The sequence below is a fragment of the Leptonychotes weddellii genome, chromosome 7, assembly GCF_054177405.1.
Source record: "Leptonychotes weddellii isolate Sample4059 chromosome 7, ASM5417740v2, whole genome shotgun sequence".
Lineage (NCBI taxonomy): Eukaryota > Metazoa > Chordata > Mammalia > Carnivora > Phocidae > Leptonychotes > Leptonychotes weddellii.
In genome coordinates, this window is record NC_138375.1 from 78,055,564 (window position 1) to 78,077,760 (window position 22,197).

Sequence of the window (22,197 nt, forward strand, 5' to 3'; positions counted from 1 at the left end):
TCTGTCCCTTTAACGTGCAACCACTTGTGATCCCTCTGCTTAGACCAATGTTCCTTTAGCCATACTAAATACTCAATATTGATTGTCTTTTCTGACAGTAAAGCCATTGTTTAGCCATTCCCTTTTCTTTGAGCCGCTGGATAGACATTGCTGGTTCACCGTGACCTGACTTCCCATTGTTCTTGGGCACAAAGGAGACTCTACTACTACCTAGCACGTTTGTAGTCAGTTGAGGCCATGTGTCCAGTACTAGCCGGGAAGTGTGAGCGTAAGTGAGGTCTGTTAGTTCTGGGCTGAGGCAATGGGCCTTCTGATTTTTGCAAGACAGATTCTCTATCACGATTCAGGTCTTGGTTCGAATGTCCCACTCAGGGAACCCCCTCACCCCAGCCCAGTCACGCTGCCCACATGACCTTGTTGGGTTTTTTTCCTCCATTACACTATTTACTATTTGAAGTCATTTATGTGTTTTTTTAGTGTCCTCTCCTCCACTGAAGATATTAAAATACTAATTTTCATATGACAGGTACTTTTTTTTTTAAAGATTTTATTTATTTATTTGACAGAGAGAGACACAGCGAGAGAGGGAGCACAAGCAGGGGGAGTGGGAGAGGAAGAAGCAGGCCTCCCACGGAGCAGGGAGCCCCATGCGGGGCTCGATCCCAGGACCCCAAGATCATGACCTGAGCCGAAGGCAGATGCTTAACGACTGAGCCACCCAGGCGCCCCATGACAGGTACTTTTTAAAATTTTTTGCACTTTGTTACCTCCTCTGCCTAGTGCAATGGCTGGCTCAGAGCAGTTACTCAAGAGATACGTGTTAAATATACAAACAGTACAAATAAGAAACATTCAACCCACTCTCACTCTTTAAGACCTCATATATATATATAATGGTAGACAAACCTCATTCAGTCATTAATCCATTTATCCAGCCATTCATTTACAAATCCATTCAGCTTGCACTGAGCACCTCCTATGAGTCAGGCACTGTACTAGACAATGCAAAAGTGAGTACCATGGGGTCCTAGCCATTGAGGCACTCCTATTGTGGTGGGACAGTAGGACATGTGAGCATATCATTACGGTCCCACGTAGTATATGGTAAAATGGAGATTGGTGCAAAGTGCTGTGGGAGTGACAGAGAGGAATTAGTGAAACTTTTAATTTGCTATTTCACTAACAATATATGTTATCTAATATTTTGATACAGTAAAAGTGCTAAATTGTAAAGCTTATGTTCTGCTATGATTATAATGATCCTTCAAATATCCTCAGAAAAGTGTTATGTGCCATGTTTTTCTCATTTTGTGCCTTTTTTTTTTCGATTTCACTGTTTAAAACAGCCCCCAAGCATAGTTCTCAAGTGCTGGTCCCAAGTGCAGGAAGGCTGTGATGTGTCTTCTGTGTTATATATCAAGGAGGCATGAATTATAGTGTGGGCGGCCATGACATTATTGAATAAGTTGTCTTTAAACAGAAAAATATGTAAATAAGGTAATATATTGATCAGCTGACGAAAACACTGTGACCGAAGGCTTGCAGGAACCTAACTTTGTATTTTCCCTAGAAGCAATGCTTCACTGTTCACTAATTCAGTGTTCACGGCAACTTTATAGAACATAGCTACCCTGAATAATGAGAATCGTCTATATTTATATTGGAGCCTTGCTTTAAAAACACCTGGTATTTAGTGGAATGCTACATAAATAAGACTATTGGAATTCTCAGAATCACTTTATTCTAATAAATACCAGAAGTACCTACCCATGTCAGTATATGATGTAACCCAGCAAATATTAAGGATCAAGTTCAAATTTAATTTATGCTGCTCTAACTAAGGTTCTCCTGGTTTTGTCTCAATCAAACTGGAAGGTGGTAAAATAAAATATAAACAGGATATACAAGAACATGGTTTTTATTTCTAAATACATGACTTAAATGAGAAGACACTGGAAAGAAGAACTATTTCCCACAGAGAGAAGCATCCTTCCCCTCAGCCTCACACCCAGAGCAGGACATTAAAGAACAAGAATTGCCTTGAGTGGGAGAGAGCTTTCACAAATCCTCTCCCCTGTGAGGCTGCTGGAGGACAGACAGTCAGTCCCTCGAGTTGGCTACCAAGTTAGGGAGTTTTCACGTTTGTGGAAAGGTTTTGAATGCAATTATGGACAGGGGATCTTGGGAGTTAACACATTAAAATACTATCCATAATTATTGCCTAAACATCTCTCAGAAGATTAGCCTTGGCAGAGCATCAGGCACAAGGAAGTGAGAATTGGGAAGGGCAAATTTGAACCTGGGAGAAAGATCAGGAAAAGTCTAGACTAAAACAGTGGTTCTTAAATCAGAGCGATTTAAGAAACATATCAGAAACAAGCTAAAATACAAACACCCAGGGATTCTAGGAATAGCTAGAGTCCCAGGAATCCTGATGCAGGTGTCCTGGACAACAGTTTAGGTGCTGATGGTGTGCACAGCCCCCGTGGAAGAGTCCTTCCTACCGCTCACCTGAACGCATTTCTCTGAGTTATCCCAAGGTTACAAGGCTTTGGTGGAGTGATCCTCTGGGAGAAGAAAATTTTCAAGGATGTGCTGAGCAGACAGGGAGGATGAAGCGTTCTGAAAACAAAATTTGCCTGTATATAATTTTTCTATAACTGTTCCTGTTCCTTTTGGGGGCCTTGAAGGCCAAAAGAGAAAGGATGTGTGGGTATTGTGCTGGCATGAGAATTCCACAATAAAAGTGGTAATACTCATTGCTTTCCAATTTATGTTTTAATGCTGGTGATTTATGGGAAGGCAAATTTAGCTTCCTAAAATTTTAAACACTTATATCTACATGCCAAAAAACAGATGTGCCCAATCGTAATACATTTCATATACTTCCATGGACAACTTCCTGAGGTTAAAAACTAGCTGCACTCATTCCTTGGGGTTACTAACTATGACCACCTTTTCATTCATTCATCATCAAATTTGTTTCATTGACAAATCTGTATGGCACTTAATGTGCATTTAGTGCCGATAAGCTTACGTTCCAGTAGAGAAGACAGATAAACAGCAAGTACAATAATTAAAGAGTACATTGTGTATTATATAAAAAATTGTTAGGTCCCACGGGAAAATACACATGGGAAAATATACAGAGAGTGAGAGATAGGATTCCACAGGCCCAGGGCAGTAGCTATTTATAATTTTACATAGGGTTTCACGGTAGGCCTGTCATTTGGATGAAGACTTTCAGAAAATGAGGCAAATGACCATGCAGAATTCCAGGCAGAGGGACTTGCAAGGGCAGAAGCCCGAAGGCAGAGAGCCTGCGTGGAATATTCAAGGAGAGGAAGAGCAAATGATCAATGAAGTGCGGCCAGACGGCTCAGGTCGGGGAGAAGGAAGTCACCATGATGAACGAGGAGGTTCTGAGAGTAAGAAGCCTCATACACCACTCTAACAATTTTGGCTTTCACTATGAACGAAATAGGGAACCATTAACTGGGCTTGAGCAGAGAAGTGATTCGATCTCACTTTTGTTTTTGAAAGATCACTCTAGCTGTCGTGTTGAGAGTAGCTTACTAGAGGGCAAGGCTGGAAGCAGAGAAAATGTTTGGGAGGTCAGCACAGTAATATAGCGAGGAGGTCCCGAAGTTTAGGTAGACCACAGCAGTCAGTAGCAGTGAAGAGGGTGAGAAGCAGTTGCAGTCTGGATATATTCTGAATGCAGAGCCACGGAAGTTTCCTAATAAATTAGATGTGGGATGTAAGAAAGAATTCAAGGATGTGTCTCTGGATTGAGCAAATGAAGGACAGAGGTGGCATTAACTGAGATGTCATCCTGTGTTTCACCTAGCACTGTGCCGCTTTCAAAAGCCAATCGGGGGACACCTGGGTAGCTCAGTCGGTTAAGCATCTGCCTGTGGCTCAGATCATGATCTCAGGGTCCTGGGATTGAGCCCCGCATCGGGCTCCCTGCTCAGCAGGGACCCTGCTTCTCCCTCTCCTGCTGCTCCCCCCTGCTTGTGCGCATTTGCTATTTCTCTCTCTCTCTCTTTATGACAAATAAATAAATCTCTCAAAAAAAAAGCCAATCAGTATGAAGTTAATCACACTGAGGCATAGTACACATTGGTTAAGTGTGTAGCCTCCAGAGGTTGACTGCCTAGGTTCTAATCTTGACTCTCCACTTAGTAGCTGTGTGACTTTGAGTAAGTTACTTAACTTCTCTGTGTAGAAAAATTCTTTTTTTCTGTGAAATGGGGATACCTTGTAGAGTTGATAAGATGTAGTGAATTCATATATGAAAGCACTGAAAAACAATCAGGCGTGTATGTGTTAGCTAACAGTACTATATAAATGCTAGATGTGAAGAAGTTTTGACTCTTTTTCCCATTTCTTGCCATAATGAGTCATGCTGACTTTTAGTTAGGAAGTTGTAAACCTTTCTGGGAACTTCAGAATAAAGGTTAAGTATGATTTTCTTTTGCCTGTTTGTCGGATGCGTGTTAGAGGGACAAAAGAAATAATACTTGGGACATGCTGGAGGAAACACACACATATTCACATATTAACATTAAAAGCAATTATTCTCAGATTTATGCTTCAGCCTTTAATTATGTTAGAATAAAGAGGGGAAATGTTCAAAAAAGAGCCCTTAGATATCATCTAGTTTAACCCAGTCTTTCTTCATTCCACACTGTTATGTAACCCAGACAACAGTGTCCAGGTGGTGCCTGCTCAGGAGCGACTAGACCTTTCAAATCAACAGAAGATCAACTCAAGCCCTTTTTATAAATATGGGGGAAACTCAGCATCGATCTCAATATCTTCAGTCATCCTTGAGGGGCTTACTTACATTTCTCTTCATTCTTTACCAATTTGCCGTTCTCTCTTGAGATCTCAGGCTCTGCCCCTCTCTGGTGTCTTTTTTCCCATCCTATTCCCAGCATTGGACACAGCCTGGTTTTCTCCCATTTCACGAAACATCACTGATACAAGGTCAATGATACAAGGTCAAGTGCACAAAGGCTCTATTAGAATTGGAATTTGTATTAACAGTAAAGGGTTACAGAGCTGCACAGTACAGGAAACAACTTCAAAATCCTTACTGTCACTCTCCTACAATCTAGCAGTTAATTCCTATCAGAGAGAGTTTCCATGTCTCCCAAACATATTGCTTCTAGTTATATTTTTGACACCACAGTTCTCTTCTCTCCCAAGTCATCCATGTCTCCAAGCCTTGTAAATTCTTCTTTTGCCTTGCAAAGCAGTTTAAACTCGAGCTCAACTTTTGCCTTGTAAACTATGTCTTTCAGTGTTTCCCCTTCCTTAGCAAGCATTATATTGGTATATTGGTAAACATAGGAGACATTCATTCCAACCGCATCAGTTGTGTCAGCCATCTATTCTAGAAGGCGAAACCTGGGATTTATTCATTCGATAACATCAATTGAGCTCTATATCAGGTACTGGGCTGGGCCTTGTTGAGGTAACAAAAAGCAAATTAGGTAGTAGACTCTGCACTAGCAAACTTAGGATCAACTGGCATAGAAAGATGATATTTAAAAAAAATTTACCCAAACATATACTGCAAATTATGAAGAGTATTAAGAGAAAAGTATAGGGAGCTGTGAGGGTTTCTAGCAGATTGAGCTCATCTAGTGCAGATGGATAAAGAAGGCTTCCTGGAACTGAGATTAGATCTGAACGATAGGAAGGGATAAAGGGAGCAAAACGAACAACTAAGAGACCAGTGTGGCTTAGAGGAGAGCGAGGCAGAAGGTGGATCTGCAGGGTCTCAGATGATATTGACCTTAATGTGGTCTATAGCAAGGGAAAATACCTGTCACTTAAGCCACGCTGGCTGCTCCAGGAGGGAAGGGAATAGAAAGAGCAGAAGTAGAAACAGGAGGCCAGCGAGGAAGCTGTTGGAGAAGTCCAAGCAAGAATTTATGGTGGAATAGTCTAGGGGGCCAGCAGTGCACATGGCAGGAAAAGTGTGTGTCAGATTGTTCTCTCTCTGTGTATGCTAAATTGCACCCCACAGGACCTGTGGTACATCCTATTCTTCAAATAAAGAGAAGCAAAGATATGTCTGTTTCCAGGTTGCTCAACCTCAGCGCTATGAACATTTTGGATGGGACAATTCTTTGTTAGAGGGGCTGTGCTGTGTTTTATAGGATGGCTATAATCCTATAGGAGGCTCAGCCTCCCTGATCTCTACCCACTAGATGCCCATAGCACCTTCCCTTCTCCCTGGGTTATGACAACCAAAATTGTGTCCAGACATTGCCAAATGTCCCCTGGAGTTTGGCAAGGGTAGGGGAGATGCAAAATCGCCCCTGTTGAAAACTGGTCTATATGAAACATAGATATTCATTTGTTTGAAATTATCTGAGGAATGTTCAAAATTTCCAGACCAGCTTCTCTGAAAATAATTGAGATGCAAAGCACAACAAAACAATGTTTTTGGACCATTGAAATTTCAAGTTTTGTGGGTAATGAGGAAAAAAGGACACTGATTTGGAAAAGGGGTTTTGTCTGTTGTCAAATCTTATGTTTCATTATTTTAAACTAAGTTTTCTAAAAACCTTCTATCACTGTAGGAAAGAAAAATACAACAAAAAAACCCTTTTTTTTTTTTTTAAATTTTAAAGATCTTATTTTTAAGTCATCTCTACACCTAACATGGGGCTTGAGCCCACAACTCTGAGGTCCAGAGTAGCATGCTGTACAGCCAGGCGCCCCCCCAGAAAACCTTTTTTGCCTAAACTTTTTAAAAAGATATTTCTCAAGGCTTTCTTCTTTTAACTCTGACACAATCTCCCAGAACAAGTGAGATATGCTCCTGATTATTTACACAACATTTCCTTAAGAGGAAGGAGGCAGATTGCAAACAAATACTGACAATAACTTAGAAGCATTTTGGCTGATGATTATTTTTTCCTCTTCTTGAACATAGGGCCTGAATTATATTATTTTATTGTTTTAAAATTTTATTTATTTTGGGGAAGTTACCAAATTACTTTATTTGAAGGAAGAGTACAAATGAAAGAACTTGAGTTGATGTTTTGGTACAGGGCCTGGATATTTTAGATTCACACAAAAAATAATTCATGTTTAAGGCTATTAGAAGAGTCCACTAAATGCTTTATAATTGAGGACTGGCAAAAAATTGCGTTCAGTAAATTACCATCTAAATATCTCTAAATTTGGGTTGCCTGGCTGACTCAGTCAGTGAAGCATGTGACTCTTGATCTTGGGGTTGTGGGTTTGAGCCCCATATCAAGTGTAGAGATTACTTAAAAATAAATCTTAAAAAAAAAAAAATCCCTAAATTTAACTAGCTGTTGGCGCTCACAGGTGGACAAAAAATCTAGCCCTAAATAAGTTTGTTAAATAGTTCATAACTTGCTTTAAAGAAGGTAAAGTCAAATTAAAATAAGCATTTTAATGTTACTGGTCTGATTAAGAGTGGATCTTTTAGTCTTTTGGTAGTACATAAGGCTTTCCCTTGTCCCTGCCCCCACTTCCTCAAGACCTCCCCGCTTCCCTAAGTCAGGATAACCATAAACTGTCCTTTTGGCAGACTGCTCTCAAAGGCTTCATGGCACGAAAAATTCGCTTGGATTTTGTTTGTCCTTACCCTTTCATAGATCTGTTCAACTGAGTGATCTGTGCTTCAGTTTCCAAATCATTATTGGCAGAAAACTGGAGTGTAGAAAGATTTATTGTTTTTAATTTAAAGCATACATTCTGAATGTAGACTACAAAATACAATCTTTGCTAGGCCCATTTCTTAAACTCCAAGCACTTCAGCACCATCACATAGTCCAGGAGCCCTTAATATTGTTTCCAGCTTTTCCCCCAGGATATTTTTTCTTTCAGAGAAATGTTCACTTGCAAGTCCAGCAGGAGCTTATAAGAATCTGAGCTAACAAACACTGTGGGATCACACTAGAATTCCCTTTAGGCACTTTCACATTTTAAATCTTGGAAGATTTTGATCTTTCCTTTACACAATTGATCACTGAAGCTAAACTCTGAAACATAATCGTCAGATCATCAGAACGTTTTGCACTCTGTGTTTTGCACGTCAGCCTAGCAAAAGCACACAACTTTCTGCAAAGGCCGAGAGGCCCCGATGGAGCATACGTGTCACAGTAGACCGAGCACGTGTGCACCATGTGGCTTTTTCTCTAACATAGACAATCTGTGTCTCACAGATCGCAGTCCCGGCCTACAATCTGGACAATCAAGTTCTTCTCTCACAGTGATTTATCTTAAGAGAAAACAGTACCCCTGCCCTGTCATTTTCCATTTCATATGCCCTATGTCTTAGAGAAACAATATACATAGCAGGCTATGGGTGGCAAATACTGTCCCCAAATTGAATTTTTGGATTAGAGGGAGCCTTAGGAAACTGGTTCATGCCCAGATACTCATCAAAAGAGAGGCAGAATATTGCAGTGCGTAGAAAAGACCTGTCTTCTAGTCCTGTGGAAATTGTGTGTGTGCTTGCAAGTGTGCGTAAGTCATTTCGCCTTTCTGATCCTGTTAGCTCTTCTGTGAATAACATCATATTCATACACTTCAAGATGTCTTTGACTTGAAGATGCACCATTATTTTAGGTATCATTAAGAAAGAAAAATGGTGGGTGAGGGGATGGGTGAAATAGGCAATGGGGATTAAGGAGTGCACTTGTCGTGATAAGCACTGGGTGATTAAAATAAAAACTAAAAAAAAAACCAGGTGTAGACATCTAGGTCAATGGACAAGATTAAGGGTCCAGAAATAGACCCACATTCAAAACATCAATTGATTTTTTTGTTTGTTTATTTACAAAGATAAGAAGGTAATTCAATACAGGATAGCTTTTTTTTTTTTTTAAATAAATGGTCTTGGAATATGTGGATATCTACATGGAAAAAAGAAATATGACCCTCACCTCAAAAAAAAAAAGGAAAAAATGATGCCAATTAAAGTATGACATAATTCTTTTTATCACTTAGAATTATTGCTTACTTTTGATATTTGTGGTTTTTTAAAGTTAGCTTTTTTTTTTTTTTATTAAGTAAGCTCTACGCCCAACATGGGACTTAAACTCATGACCCCAAGATCTGCTTTTAATATTTGAAAAAGTTCTTTTAGACTTAGATATAAATTTTTGTCATACTTTACTCTTTTTAAAATTTTCTTTTTATTTTAGAGAGAGAAAGGAGGGTTAGAAGGCGCAGAGGGAGAGGAAGAGAGAAACTCAAGCAGACTCTGTGCTCAGCGTGGAGCCCTACACGGGGCTTGATCTGACTACCCTGAGATCACGACCTGAGCTGAAACCAAGAGTCAGATGGTTAACTGACTGCACCACCCAGGCGCCCCAGCACTTTACTCTTGTATATCGAAAAAGGAAAATAGAAACCAAATAATCAGTTAAGGTATTCTGAAATTTTCCTTGGAGCCCAGCTTTTTAGATTTACTTTTGAATCACATTTATCAATGTGTTTGGATATTGGATGTTAATGCAGCATTTTCAAAAAAGACAGCTTTACTGTAATTACTATGCATTCCTCCCCGCCAATCTTCTAACACTATTTACAAGTCTTGATGCTGTGGCTTTTTTAAAATCTTATCAAAAGGTGTCATCAGAAGGCTTCTGGACAAGAGCTGCAACTCAACTGGTCCTGAAATGACATGGGTTTCGAGTTTTCAGTGTTGCCACCAGAAAGAACGACAAGTTTGTGCACCGACAAGAGCAAGTGCATCGTGATTCCTGCCTGGCCGACAAGGATAGCAAGGTACTACTAACTAACAGTTCAGAGATGTGAAAATGTGAAATCAAAGTGTGTTTCTTAGAATCAAAGTATTGATTCACAAAAACAAATGAGGTTGTTGTGACTTTGTAAAATGACTTAGTACATTTTAAACATCATGCCTGTGTAAGACTTTTTAATTTCGGTATTCCTGTGTTCACTGGAATAATAAGAGAGGTTGCCATGGAGAATATTAACGTCTGCTAGGTTTTCGAAGAAAAACTCAGAGGCCAAGGCAGCTCCTTAAGGGGTGTTATTGTTAGAGGTCAAAGTGGTCACCTTTCCTCCCTACTATGTCTTACATCCCTGCCAGGGTCTCTGAAATTCCAGAGTATTTAAATTCTTTTATGGAAGATGCATGTTAAAAACAAAGACAGTCTAGAAACAGGGGTGTGTTAATCTATTATTAGTCAATAACACCTTGGCTTAAGGTTGTTTATCAGAATAATTTTGGAATTGACAGCCTAGTTAGAAACTAATCTATAGACATGTAATGAGAAGAGAATAGTTGCAAAGTGATAAACATGCACAAAGTGGCAGAGTATGGCATAAACGAAATATATCAATGCTGTACATGTTACCAGGATCACAACCTACCTAACCCCAGCAAATGACCATGTTAACCGACCTTAAAGGTCTTGAGATGGATGGCTGATTCTGGAAATACTTTGGATATCTATCAAGTCATGTCATCAGGGCGTTTAAAAAAATAATTATGTTCTTTAAAATGGGGCTATTGTAGCATAGTGGATAAAGAACGGGCGACTTGCTGAGTGTGATTTTTGAGAACTTCCTATCCATGTTTTATCCCTCACCTTCCCCATCCACAATGGGGGTGGTAACCATGCTCACTTGTATAAGTGAGCATTCCTTTCACTTTGTCCTCTACCGGCCACCCTTGTCGTTGCTGAATGCATGCTGCCGTTTCTGGTATCACTTCTAGACATAACAGCATTCAGTGGAAGAAGATAGGATGTTTTTTCCTTCCGTTTTCTTTTAAGGGAGAGGAAATATTTTCCAGATGCCTTGTGGTTCATTGGCTAGAATTAATTCACATGATCTTTCTTAACCCATCACTGGCAAGTGGAGAGGTTTTATTGTCATCACTTATCAACTAGGATTCTCTCCTTAGTCACCTGTGAGGGATGGATGCCCTGAATAAAGAGGAATTCTGTCAACAGAGAAGTACGTGGGAACGGCTGTATGCTGACCCACTGAACAGTTCTGTTATACTCTTCCTTAGGATTATTGGAAAGCTAAGTGATAGAAATTCTGTGAAGTACTTAGTAATAATATCGCAATGGCAAATACTTCTATGATACTTGCTGTGTGCACTACATTGTCCTATCCATGTAGAGCTGTAAATATACAGTAATCATCACAAAAGCCTCATGAGGCATTTGTGTAATTGTTATCTCCTTTTTACATATGCAGAAACTGGGCACAGAGTGGTTAAGTAACTTGCCTAAGGTTTCACAGTTTGTAGGTGGCTATGCTGGGATTAGAATCCTGCTTTGTGGTCCAGAGCACATGGGCTTAACCACGCTCCTGGTAAATAGTAAGTGTTCAACCCCAGTGAGCTATGACTGTCATCTGTGCTGACCTACGTTCCTCAGGCAACATGTACAGATTTTTGTCTTCTTGTTTTGTTCTTTGAAGAGACGGAAAGATACATTTAAAAAATGTATAGAAGGGGTTTGAATAAAAATGGAATAGAAGTGTTTTTCGAACTTTATGTCATAGCCTATTAGTGGGTCATAAAATCTATTTAATGAGTCACAACCAGCATTTAAAAAGATAAAATATAATACAATAGGATAAGATAAAGCAATGGAATCAAATAAAAAATATCAAGCATACCCCTTATAGTAACTTTTGTCTCCATTTCAATTATATGTTTATTTTGTGTATTTGTTCTAGGTTGCCAAGTAAAATGTATTTTTAATTTTAGGTTGTGGTCAGAAAAAGCTAGAAAAACCTGCTATAAAATCTTGCTACTCGAAGAGTGAATAAGCAGCATCACAACCTCTGGGAGCCCCTTAGAAACGTACACTCCGGCTCCACCCTAGGACCTGCTGCCTGGGAATCTGCATTGTAACAAGAGACCCAGGTATTTCTTGTATATTCACTGAAGGTAAAGAAGCCCTGCTCTAATGCTGGCTGTGTTCTGACTAATTATATGTGCCCTGCACAGAGTATTCTCAAGATGTGGGGGGAGAGGAGAAGTGAATGTAGTTGGAAAACGATGCTCAAATGATCTGCTCCCCAGGTTCCTTTAAGTTGACTTCCCTACAGAATAACTCAGAGAAATGGCTCCCTGACTTTCTTTTTTTCTTCTTTTCAAAACTTTTTTGGGACTGAACGGTGATTTTTTTTTTTTTTCTGATTAGCTGATTTTACACACACATACTCTATATGCACACATTTCCAGTTTCTCTTGAAAAAAACTGGAAAATCTGACAACACGAGGCTAACATTTCTATAGGGCGGCAATCACCTGGAGCTGGGTACAGTCCATGCCGTGTGGACAGAGCACCGAGCCTCAGTCCTCGCCACTCCCCTGCACAGTCTGCTCATACACAGTACTTGCCTGCTCACTGAGAGCACTCGATTTTGTGATCCCTGAGATATATTATCCTGATTTAAAATTTTTCTTCATGGATCTTAATCTGTGGTCATTAGATCTTCTTTGGACTTTCCTACTGAGAATGATTAAAAAAAAAAAAAAAAATAGGCTCTGCACCAGCAACAGAATTTAGTATAAGTGTTATTATCTCAACCATGACAAAAATATATGGCTCGATCTCCTGCTGCTTAATTGTCTTCCTCGGTTTTTATACTGCTGACTCTGAGTCTGCTTCTAAGACAGTGGGACCCAGACTTTTTTCCATTGTCTTATGATTATTCCTTAATTCTTCTTAATGGGGTTTTGGTCTTCCTAAATATGTGCCATTGCCTTGCCTATTCAGAGTGAGAAAACTTTATAACTGCCTTGCCTGTTCATCCCGTTGTTTTATTTATTTGATCAGAGACGAGTTTGTTGTTCTGAGAGGACAAATTAATGTAATGTCAATTTAATGTACTCAGAGTGCCTCAGGCTGTGGAATGGACTAGCAATGACAGAGATACAGTATTGGAGAGTAGTTACAAATGTCCTTAGAAAGCATTTGGGGTATGAATTGGGTCAGAGTGAGACACAAAGAATGAAAAGTTCTGAATTCCCTCCTGTGAATAATAATTTCCTCATTGTAATGGGTTTAGCTTAGCTCTCCCTTCTATAAGAAAGATGTTTCTGGTTGTGTGTAATTGAAGACCAGATTCAAATTGGCAACGAAGGAAATTTACTGGCTCACAGAGTCAAAAAGTGCAGTGGGAGATCAGGCTTCAGGCATAATCAGATCAAGACTCCAGTTCTACTTCTCTTTTGAGTCTGTCAACTCTAACCCCTCTCGGTATCTGCTTCATTTTTAGCCTTGCTTCCTCTATAGTAAATAAATAGGTAACTTGGTGCTAAGAACGAGGAAATTTCCCAGAAATCCTCACAAAAATCTTACATCCATCCCTGGTCGGCACTGGGTCATTTGCCTATCCTTGAATGATTCAGGGTAGGCAACGTAACCAGTCAGAGCTGACCAGGGCTTACTCTTTATTAGCTCATCCATACTTCATGGCTGAGTGGGTGGGGTAGGGAAAACTAGTCCGGTGTCCAGAAAGCTGGACACAGACACCTTCTTTAGAAGTTCCATAGCCAGGAGGAAGCTTCATTAATTATGACCATCCTCTCAGTTGCTACCTCACATATAGAAAACAAATACTTTGTATGGTAGCCCTTCTTTTCTTTCATGAGGATGAAGCATTGATCATAAAGGATAAGTACTGGTTATACTGACAGAGGCCGCCATAGCAAAATGCTGTAGACGGGGAAGCTTGAACCGTAGGTGTTTATTGTCTCACAGTTCTGGGGGCTGGCAAGTCCAAGAGTAGGAGGCCAGTGGTTGGGTTCTGGTGGCTTGCAGATGGCCAGCTTTTTGCTATGTCCTCACATGGCAGAGAGAGAGAGAAAGAGAGAGACAGAGGGAGAAATCGCCCATCCTCTTCTTCTAAGGTCCTAATCCTACCAGATTAGGGCACTACGCTTTTCACCTCTTTACCCTAAATTCACTTCTAGAGATCCTGTACTTTGGATAGTCACATTGGGCATTAGGGCTTCACCATATTAATTAGAGGGGGGACAGACTGAGTATATAGCAGTGCCCAAATGTTAATCACTGCCCAAGTATTTTTTTTTATTTTAATCATCTGCTCTTTATTTATTTATTTAAATTTTATTATGTTATGTTAGTCACCATGCCCAAGTATTTTTTGAGAATCTATTCATACCCAGGTTGGACCAGGCATTGTGATCATTGGGAGTGCAGTGGGATGGGATGAAATACCAAGGAGGCAATCATAAACTAGAACAGACGCCGTGAAATAGAATAAATGCTGAGGGAACTCCAGAGTGGCAGGGATCAATGAAGAGTAGAATGGCTCAACAGCTTTATGGAGGAGTTGAGGCCTAAGCTAGGATTTTGGAATCGGTGAAAGAAAGTAAGAACTATGTGACAGCATAAAAATCCAGACTAGGAGGGTAGCAATGGGGATGGAGGGAAAGGGTCAGGTACCAGAAGGGTCTTACAGAACAGAGTGAGAAAACTTTATAACTGACTGGCATGGAGAAGACTTCATAACTGAGGCAAGGAATGAATGGGTGAGGAGAGTGGTTCTTTCAACAGAGATCAGAAATTCCAGAAGGAAGGAAGGTATGGGGAGTGGGGTGAGGTACATGGGGAAAGATGAGGAGTTCTTTTTAGAAATAACAGCTTTTAAAAGCTGGAGAACTTACTAAGTAAAATATCTGTGATGTCATTGAGCATAAGGGCAAGGAGATGAGAAAAAGTAGGACTGGAGATAATAGATATTTGAATCATTATCATAGGGTTGCTAATTGAAGCTAAGGAAATGAATGATCTCTTTGAGAAAGTATGTAGAGAGACGTATGGAAAGAAAAGAGCTAATAATCATCATGACCCTGAAGGATCTAGCAATAGCACATGGCGTAATGGTGTATGACTATTGAAAATTTAATGGATTTAGTTCTGATTCTCTCAGGGTATACACAGCACTTAGTGTTATATAAAATGAACATTTGTTTGTCAGTTTAATGACTGAATAGATGAATGTTAGAAGTTTAAAATCCAAAATGCCTACTGTGCACCAGAGCTGTTTTAAGGTCAGGCAGCTTTCCCACTTCCATTTAATTGATTGTTGTGATCATTATTTATGACTTACAAGCTGAAGAAAGGATGAGCTAAAATGTTTCTCCCATCCCACGAAGGGGTTAATTAGCTTGGTGTTCAGAGGCGTCATCCAACTGTCATACTAGTCCAAGTACATTCACTGAGGCACTCCCAGTGGGCTGGGATCCTGGAAGAGCACTGTGCTGTGACCTCGTTTTCCCCCTTGGAACCAGGTCCTTTCTCCTGGGCCTACCTCAGCCTTCCCTTGGCAGTTCTGCTCTCATGGACCTTTCTCCCTGTACGAGCTGCTGCTGCTGATGGCTGGGTTTACCTTTGTGAAGACGACGCGTAGTGGTCTGCCTTTGAATTTCCTACTCCTTCCTTTGGAGCTCAGAGCTGCTCCCAACCGAACCCGGTATTTTAGATCCTCGAACCTCTTCTCTTCTAGCAGTATTTGCCATTCTAGTGTCTAGTTCTTGTGGAGTCCCGGTGTGGAAGAATGAATTTTACTCTACCTTGGGGCTTTCTGAAGACAAAGCCTCAGTTCAGATGAGGAGTTAATTAATAATATGTGTAGTGTTATAATAAAATTCTAGGACTTTAAATCCAGACAGTCTTGGATGTGAATCATTAGGCTTTAATTTGACAGGTGTCTGATTTGGGACAGCTGCTCACCCTTCTTGACAACAGTTTTCCCAACTAAAGGTAAGTGTGACATCTGTCTTTGAAAGTGGCTGTAAGGATAAACAAGGTAGATGAACATAAAGAGACCTTGCACAGTACCTGGCATATCACAGGAGCTTCACAGGATGGTATTTTGTGTGACGGGCCAAAGCAAAATACACGTGTGCCATTGCTCCACTTCACAAATCACCCTGCATGGGCTTATGAAGAAGAAGGTTAAGGCAGACAGACATACAATCTTTCCCCTAATGTAGGAATATATACTCCAGGTTCTACCTGGTCAGAGCTTTTCGATTTCTATGATGTTGTTTTGTTAGCTAGTGCTTCAATGTACTGAAGAATCGTACCTTAGAGAACTAAACAAGTTAATAGATTTTCCTTAAATTGGAGCAAATTTCTTCAAGAAAGCTAACTGTCAAAGAAGCATAGAATGGTGGAGATAATACCCTGAGGTAACAGAACTCTATTATGTTGTATTCCGTTAGAACTGAGCCAAAGGTATTTTGGAAAGAAATTTCACTGTGTAATAAGAGGGGATATTTGCCTGAACTTTGTACTGTGTTTTTCTCCAGGTTTTTCTATTGTGTACCTTAGTAGCGTTGCCCCAGATGGAAATATCCCAGGTTCATTTTTTACTCTTGAGAGAATCTAGTGTTAACACTAAATTGGAGATTATCTTTAAAGTGAACAACATTAAGGCGAACAGAGAAATATTCAGCTTCCCTTCGAAGGAACATTTTGACTTGCCTATCATCTTCCTCCCTCCATTTATGTAAGCCAGAGTCAGTGTTATCTTTCCCATAAATAAGCAGGCAGGTGACTTCACAGCTGCTCTTGAGTAAGAGCCAGATCTTTTTAGAAGTTTTATTCTCTTCTGACTCCAACCAACCAAGCCTCAACTACTCTATGAATTAATGTTTGTTGTCCTAAGTTTAAGAAACCAGATATATTCCTTATTTACTAGTCACATCCTGAAATGTTTTGGATCTATATCTTAGCATTAGGAGTATATATTAAAATTGTTCACTGCTATAGGTGAAAATACACATCTTTGTGCTAGAATTGGGAAGATTCTTTTTTTTTCAGATTTTATTCACCCAATATGACAGAGAGAGACGCAGCGAGAGAGGGAACACAAGCAGGGCGGGTGGGAAAGGGAGGAGCAGGCCTCCCGCCGAGCAGAGAGCCCAATGTGGGGCTCGATGTGGGGCTCAATGTGGGGCTCGATCCCAGGACCCCGGGATCATGACCTGAGCCAAAGGCAGAGGCTTAACGACTGAGCCACCCAGGCGCCCCTAGAATTGGGAAGATTCTAATTACCTTAAGCAAGAAAGAGACTTTTACCTAAATAACCAAACCAATCCCAAATTGCATCTAGGCACACTTCATTTTATTGCACTGTGCTTTATTGCACTTTGTGGATACTTTGTTTTTTTTTTTTTTTACAGATTGAAGGCTGGTGGCAATCTTGTGTCAAGCAAGTCTTTCTGGGCCATTTTCCTAACAGCATTTGCTCACTTTGTGTCCCTGTGTCACATTTTGGTAATTCTCCCCATATTTCAAACTTTTTCATTATTATTATATTTGTTATGGTGATCTCTGATCAGTGATTTTTGATGTTGCTATTAAAATTGTTTTGAGACAGCATGAACCACACCCCTGTAAGACCATGAGTTTAAATGATAAATGTGTGTGTTCCGACTGCTTCACTGATGGGCCATTCCCCATCTCTCCCTCTCTCCTTGGGCCTCCCTATTCCCTGAGACACAACAATATTGAAAGGAGGCCAATTAGTAACCCTACAATGGCCTCTTAGTGTTCAAGGAAGAGTCACATGTCTCTCACTTTAAATCAAAAGCTGGAAATAAATAAGCTTAGTGAGGAAGGCACGTCAAAAGCTGAGATAGGCCAAAAGATTGGCCTCTCGTGCTAAACAGTTATCCAAGTTACGAATGCAAAGAAAAAGTTCTGGAGGGAAATTAAAAGTGCCATTCCAGTGAACATGTGAATGATAAGAAAGTAAAATAGCCTATTGTTAATATGGAGAAAATTTTAGTGGTTAAATATAAGACCAAATTAGCCACAACATTCCTTTAAGTCAAAACCTAATCCTTTAATTCTATGAAGGCTGAGAGAGGTAAGGAAACTGCAGAAGAAAAGTTTGAAGCTAGCAGTTTGGTGCATGAGGTTTAGGGAAAGAAGCCATCTCCATAACAATAAAAGTGCAAGGTGTAGCAGCAAGTGCTGATGGAGATGTGGCAGCAAGTTATCTAGGAGGTTTATCTAAGATACTTAATGAAAGTGGCTACACTAAACAACAGATTTTCATTGTAGATGAAACAGCTTTATACTGGAAGAAGAGGCCTTCTAGGATTTTCATAGATGGAGAGGAGAAGTCAATGCCTTGCCTCAAAGCTTCACAGGATAGGCTGACTCTCTTATTAGGGGCTAATACAGCTGGTGACTTTAAGTTGACACCAATGCTCATTTACCATTTACCGTTCTGAAAATCCCAGGGATCCAAAGAGTTATGCTAAATCTATTCTGCCTGTGCTCTATAAATGGAACTACAAAGCCTGGAAGAAATATATTTTGTAAGACTATAGCTGCCATAGATAGTGATTCCTCTGATGGATCTGGACAGTCAGTTGAAAACCTTCTGGAAAGAATTCATCATTTTAGATGCCATTAAGAACATCTGTGATTCATGAAAAGAGAGGTAAAAGTATCAACATGAATAGGAGTTTGGAAGAAGTTACTCCATCCTTCATAGATGACATTGAGGGGTTTAAACTCCAGTGGAGGAAGGAACTGCAGATGTGGTGGAAAGAGCAAGAGAATTAGAATTAGAAGTGGAGCCTGAAGATGTGACTGAATTGCTGCAACCTCATGATAGAAGTTGAACAGATGAAGAGTTGCTTCTTATGAATGAGCAAAGAAAGTAGTTTCTTGAGATACAGTCTGCTCCTGGTGAAGATGCTGTGAAGACTTTGAAATGACAGTAAGAGTTTTAGAATATTATGTGACTTTTGTGAGTTTATAAGATAGCAGCAGGGTTTGAGAGGATTGATTTCAATTTTGATAGTTCTACCATAGATAAAATGCTATCAGACAGCCTCACATGCTACAGAGAAATCATTCGTGAAAGGAAGAGTCAATTGATGTGGCAAACTTCATTGTTGTCTTATTTTAAGAAATTACCACAACCAAGGGTGCCTGGCTGCTCAGTTGGTAGAGCATGTGACTCTTGATCTCGGGGTTGTGAGTTTGAGCCCCACTTTGGACACAGGGTTTACATTAAAAGAAAAAAAAAAGAAATTACAACAACCACCCCAATCCTCAGCAACCACCACCCTGATCAGCAGCCATCAGCCCCCCACCAGCCAAAAGATTACAACTTGCTGAAAGCTCACATGGTGGTTAACCTTTTCTGGCAATAAAGTATTGTTTCATTAAGATATACATTTGTTGGGGTGCCTGGGTGGCTCAGTCAATTGCACGTCTGACTCTGACTTCGGCTTGGGTTGTAATCTCAGGTTCGTGAGATCTAGCCCCCTTGTCAGTCTCTGTGCTGGGCATGGAGCCTTTTAAGATTCTCTCTCTCTCCCTCTGCCCCTCACCTCCACCCCCGCTGCTCAGGCTTTCTCTCTCTAAAATAATTAAGTCTTTAAAAAAAAAAAAGATATACACATTGTTTTTTTAGACACAATGCACACTTAATAGATTACAGTATAGTGTAAACATAACTTTTATATGCACTATATGCACTTTTATATGCACTATATACCACAACATTTATTTGACTAGCTTTATTGCAATATTCACCTTATTGAAATGGTCTGTAACTGGACTTGCAAGATCTCCAAGGTATGCCTATAGCTTGATTATGTGGCATTCTGAAAGCAAGGTCTCACCTGAATTTCATCCCTGTTGAATAAGAGATGGGCTGGTTGACTATTTGGCTAGAAGAAATTGCAGAAGTCGTGGGAAAGTCTCATTTTTCTTGATTAAGAATGAAGAAACTGAGTTCCAGAGAGTTCACTAGTAGTTACACTGGGACCAGCTAGCTAGAGGAAGACTGGGATCAAGGATTCTTGATTCCTGACACAGTGTGCTTTCTAAAATATCATGGTTATTGGATGATATCATGGCTAGCTTTAAAAGAACATGATGAAAAACAAATTAAAAAAATAGAAGAACATGGTGAGCTTTTACTGTTTTCAAATAAAGTAGTGGCCTACATAATACCATATACTATTTTCTAGAGTGAAATTCAATTGTGTAAGTTTTAGGCTGTAGTATTGGTTTAAGTATAAGGAAATTATAAATTTTACAACAATATAAAATCTTGAAGTCCAGAGCCTGAAACAAGGCTATGGTATTTTAATTCAATTATGTCTGCTACTCTGAATAGAAAGGTATTGCTGGCAGAGGAGTTTCATTTTTTTTTAAAGGTTTTTACTTTTTTATAAGTAATTTCTACACCCAATGTGGGGCTTGAACTCACAACCTCGAGGTCAAGAGTCGCATGGCCCACCTACTGACCAGCCGGGTGCCCAAGGAGTCTCGTAGATTAGGAAGCAGGAAATGAGCAACAGAATACACATTCTTCTCAAGTGCACATGGGACATTCTCCAGAATAACCACATACTGGGTCACAAATCAGGTCTCATCTGGTACCAAAAGATTGGGATCATTCCCTGCATATTTTCAGACCACAATGCTTTGAAACTGGAACTCAATCACAAGAGGAAATTTGGAAAGAACTCAAATACATTGAGGCTAAAGAGCATCCTACTAAAGAATGAATGGGTCAACCAGGAAATTAAAGAAGATTTTAAAAAATTCATGGAAGTAAAATGAAAACTGTTCAAAACCTTTGGGATGCAGCAAAGGCAGTTCTAAGAGGGAAGTATATAGCAATACAAGCCTTTCTCAAGAAACAAGAAGGGTCTCAAATACACAACCTAACCTTACACATAAAGGACCTGGAGAAAGAACAGCAAATAAAGCCTAAACCCAGCAGGAGAGGAAAAATAATAAAGATCAGAGCAGAAATCAATGAAATAGAAACCAAAAGAACAGTAGAATAGATTGACGAAACTAGGAGCTGGTTCTTTGAAAGAATAGATTGATAAACCCCTGGCCAGACTTAGCAAAAAGAAAAGAGAAAGGACCCAAATAAATAAAATCATGGGGGCGCTTGGGTGGCTCAGTCGGTTAAGCATCTGCCTTCGGCTCAGGTCATGATCCCAGAGTCCTGGGATCAAGCCCCCCATTGGGCTCCCTGCTCTGTGGGAAGCCTGCTTCTCCCTCTCCCACTTACCCCTGCTTGTGTTCTCTCTCTCTCTGTCTCTCTCTCTCTATCAAATAAATAAATGGAATCTTTAAAATAAATAAATAAATAAATAAATAAAATCATGAATGAAAGAGAAGAGATCACAACCAACACTGAAGAAATACAATTATAAGAACATATTATGAGCAACTATATGCCAATAAATTAGGCAATCTGGAAGAAATGGATACATTCCTAGAGATGTATAAACTACCAAAACTGAAATAGGAAGAAATAGAAAACCTGAACAGACCCATAACCAGGAAGGGAATTGAAGCAGTAATCAAATATCTCCCAACAAACAAGGGCCCAGGGCCAGATGGCTTCCCAGGGGAATTCTACCAAACATTTAAAGAAGAATTAATATCTATTCTTCTGAAGCTGTTTCAAAAAATAGAAATGGAAAGAAACCTTCCAAACTCTTTCTATGAGGCCAGCATTACCTTGATCCCAAAACCAGACAAAGACCCCACCAAAAAGGAGAATCACAGACCAATATCCCTGATGAACATGGATGTAAAAAAATTCTCACCAAGATACTAGTCAATAAGATCCAACAGTACATTAAAAGGATCATTTACCATGACCAAGTGGAACTTATTCCTGGTCTGCAAGGGTGGTTCAGCATCTGCAAATCAATCAATGTGATACACTACATTAATAAAAGAAAGGACAAGAACCATATGATCCTCTCAATTGATGCTGAAAAAGCATCTGACAAAGTAAGCATCCTTTTTTTTTTTTTAAAGATTTTATTTATTTTGACACAGAGAGAGAGACAGCGAGAGAGGGAACACAAGCAAGGGGGAATGGAAGAGGGAGAAGCAGGCTTCCCGCTGAGCAGGGAGCCCGATGCGGGGCTCGATCCCAGGACCCTGGGATCATGACCTGAGCCGAAGGCAGACGCTTAACGACTGAGCCACCCAGGCGCCCCAGTAAGCATCCTTTCTTGATTAAAATTCTTCACAGTGTAGGGATAGAGGGTACATACCTCAATATCATAAAAGCCATCTATGAAAAGCCCACAGTGAATATCGTTCTCAATGGGGAAAAACTGAGAGCTTTTCCCCTAAGGTCAGGAACATGACA

General features: G+C 40.0%; 1 long non-coding RNA gene across 1 annotated transcript in view; it reads left to right on the forward strand.

The window, feature by feature from the left end:
- The window catches only part of LOC115943756 (uncharacterized), a 133,202-nt gene extending 111,062 nt beyond the window's left edge, over positions 1-22,140 (forward strand). Inside the window, exons 6-10 of the long non-coding RNA XR_004078353.2 lie at positions 567-736; positions 9,634-9,792; positions 11,759-11,917; positions 15,736-15,791; positions 17,219-22,140. This is a non-coding gene — a long non-coding RNA (uncharacterized LOC115943756). The remainder of the gene's footprint in view (positions 1-566; positions 737-9,633; positions 9,793-11,758; positions 11,918-15,735; positions 15,792-17,218) is intronic.
- The last annotated feature ends 57 nt before the right edge of the window (positions 22,141-22,197 follow it).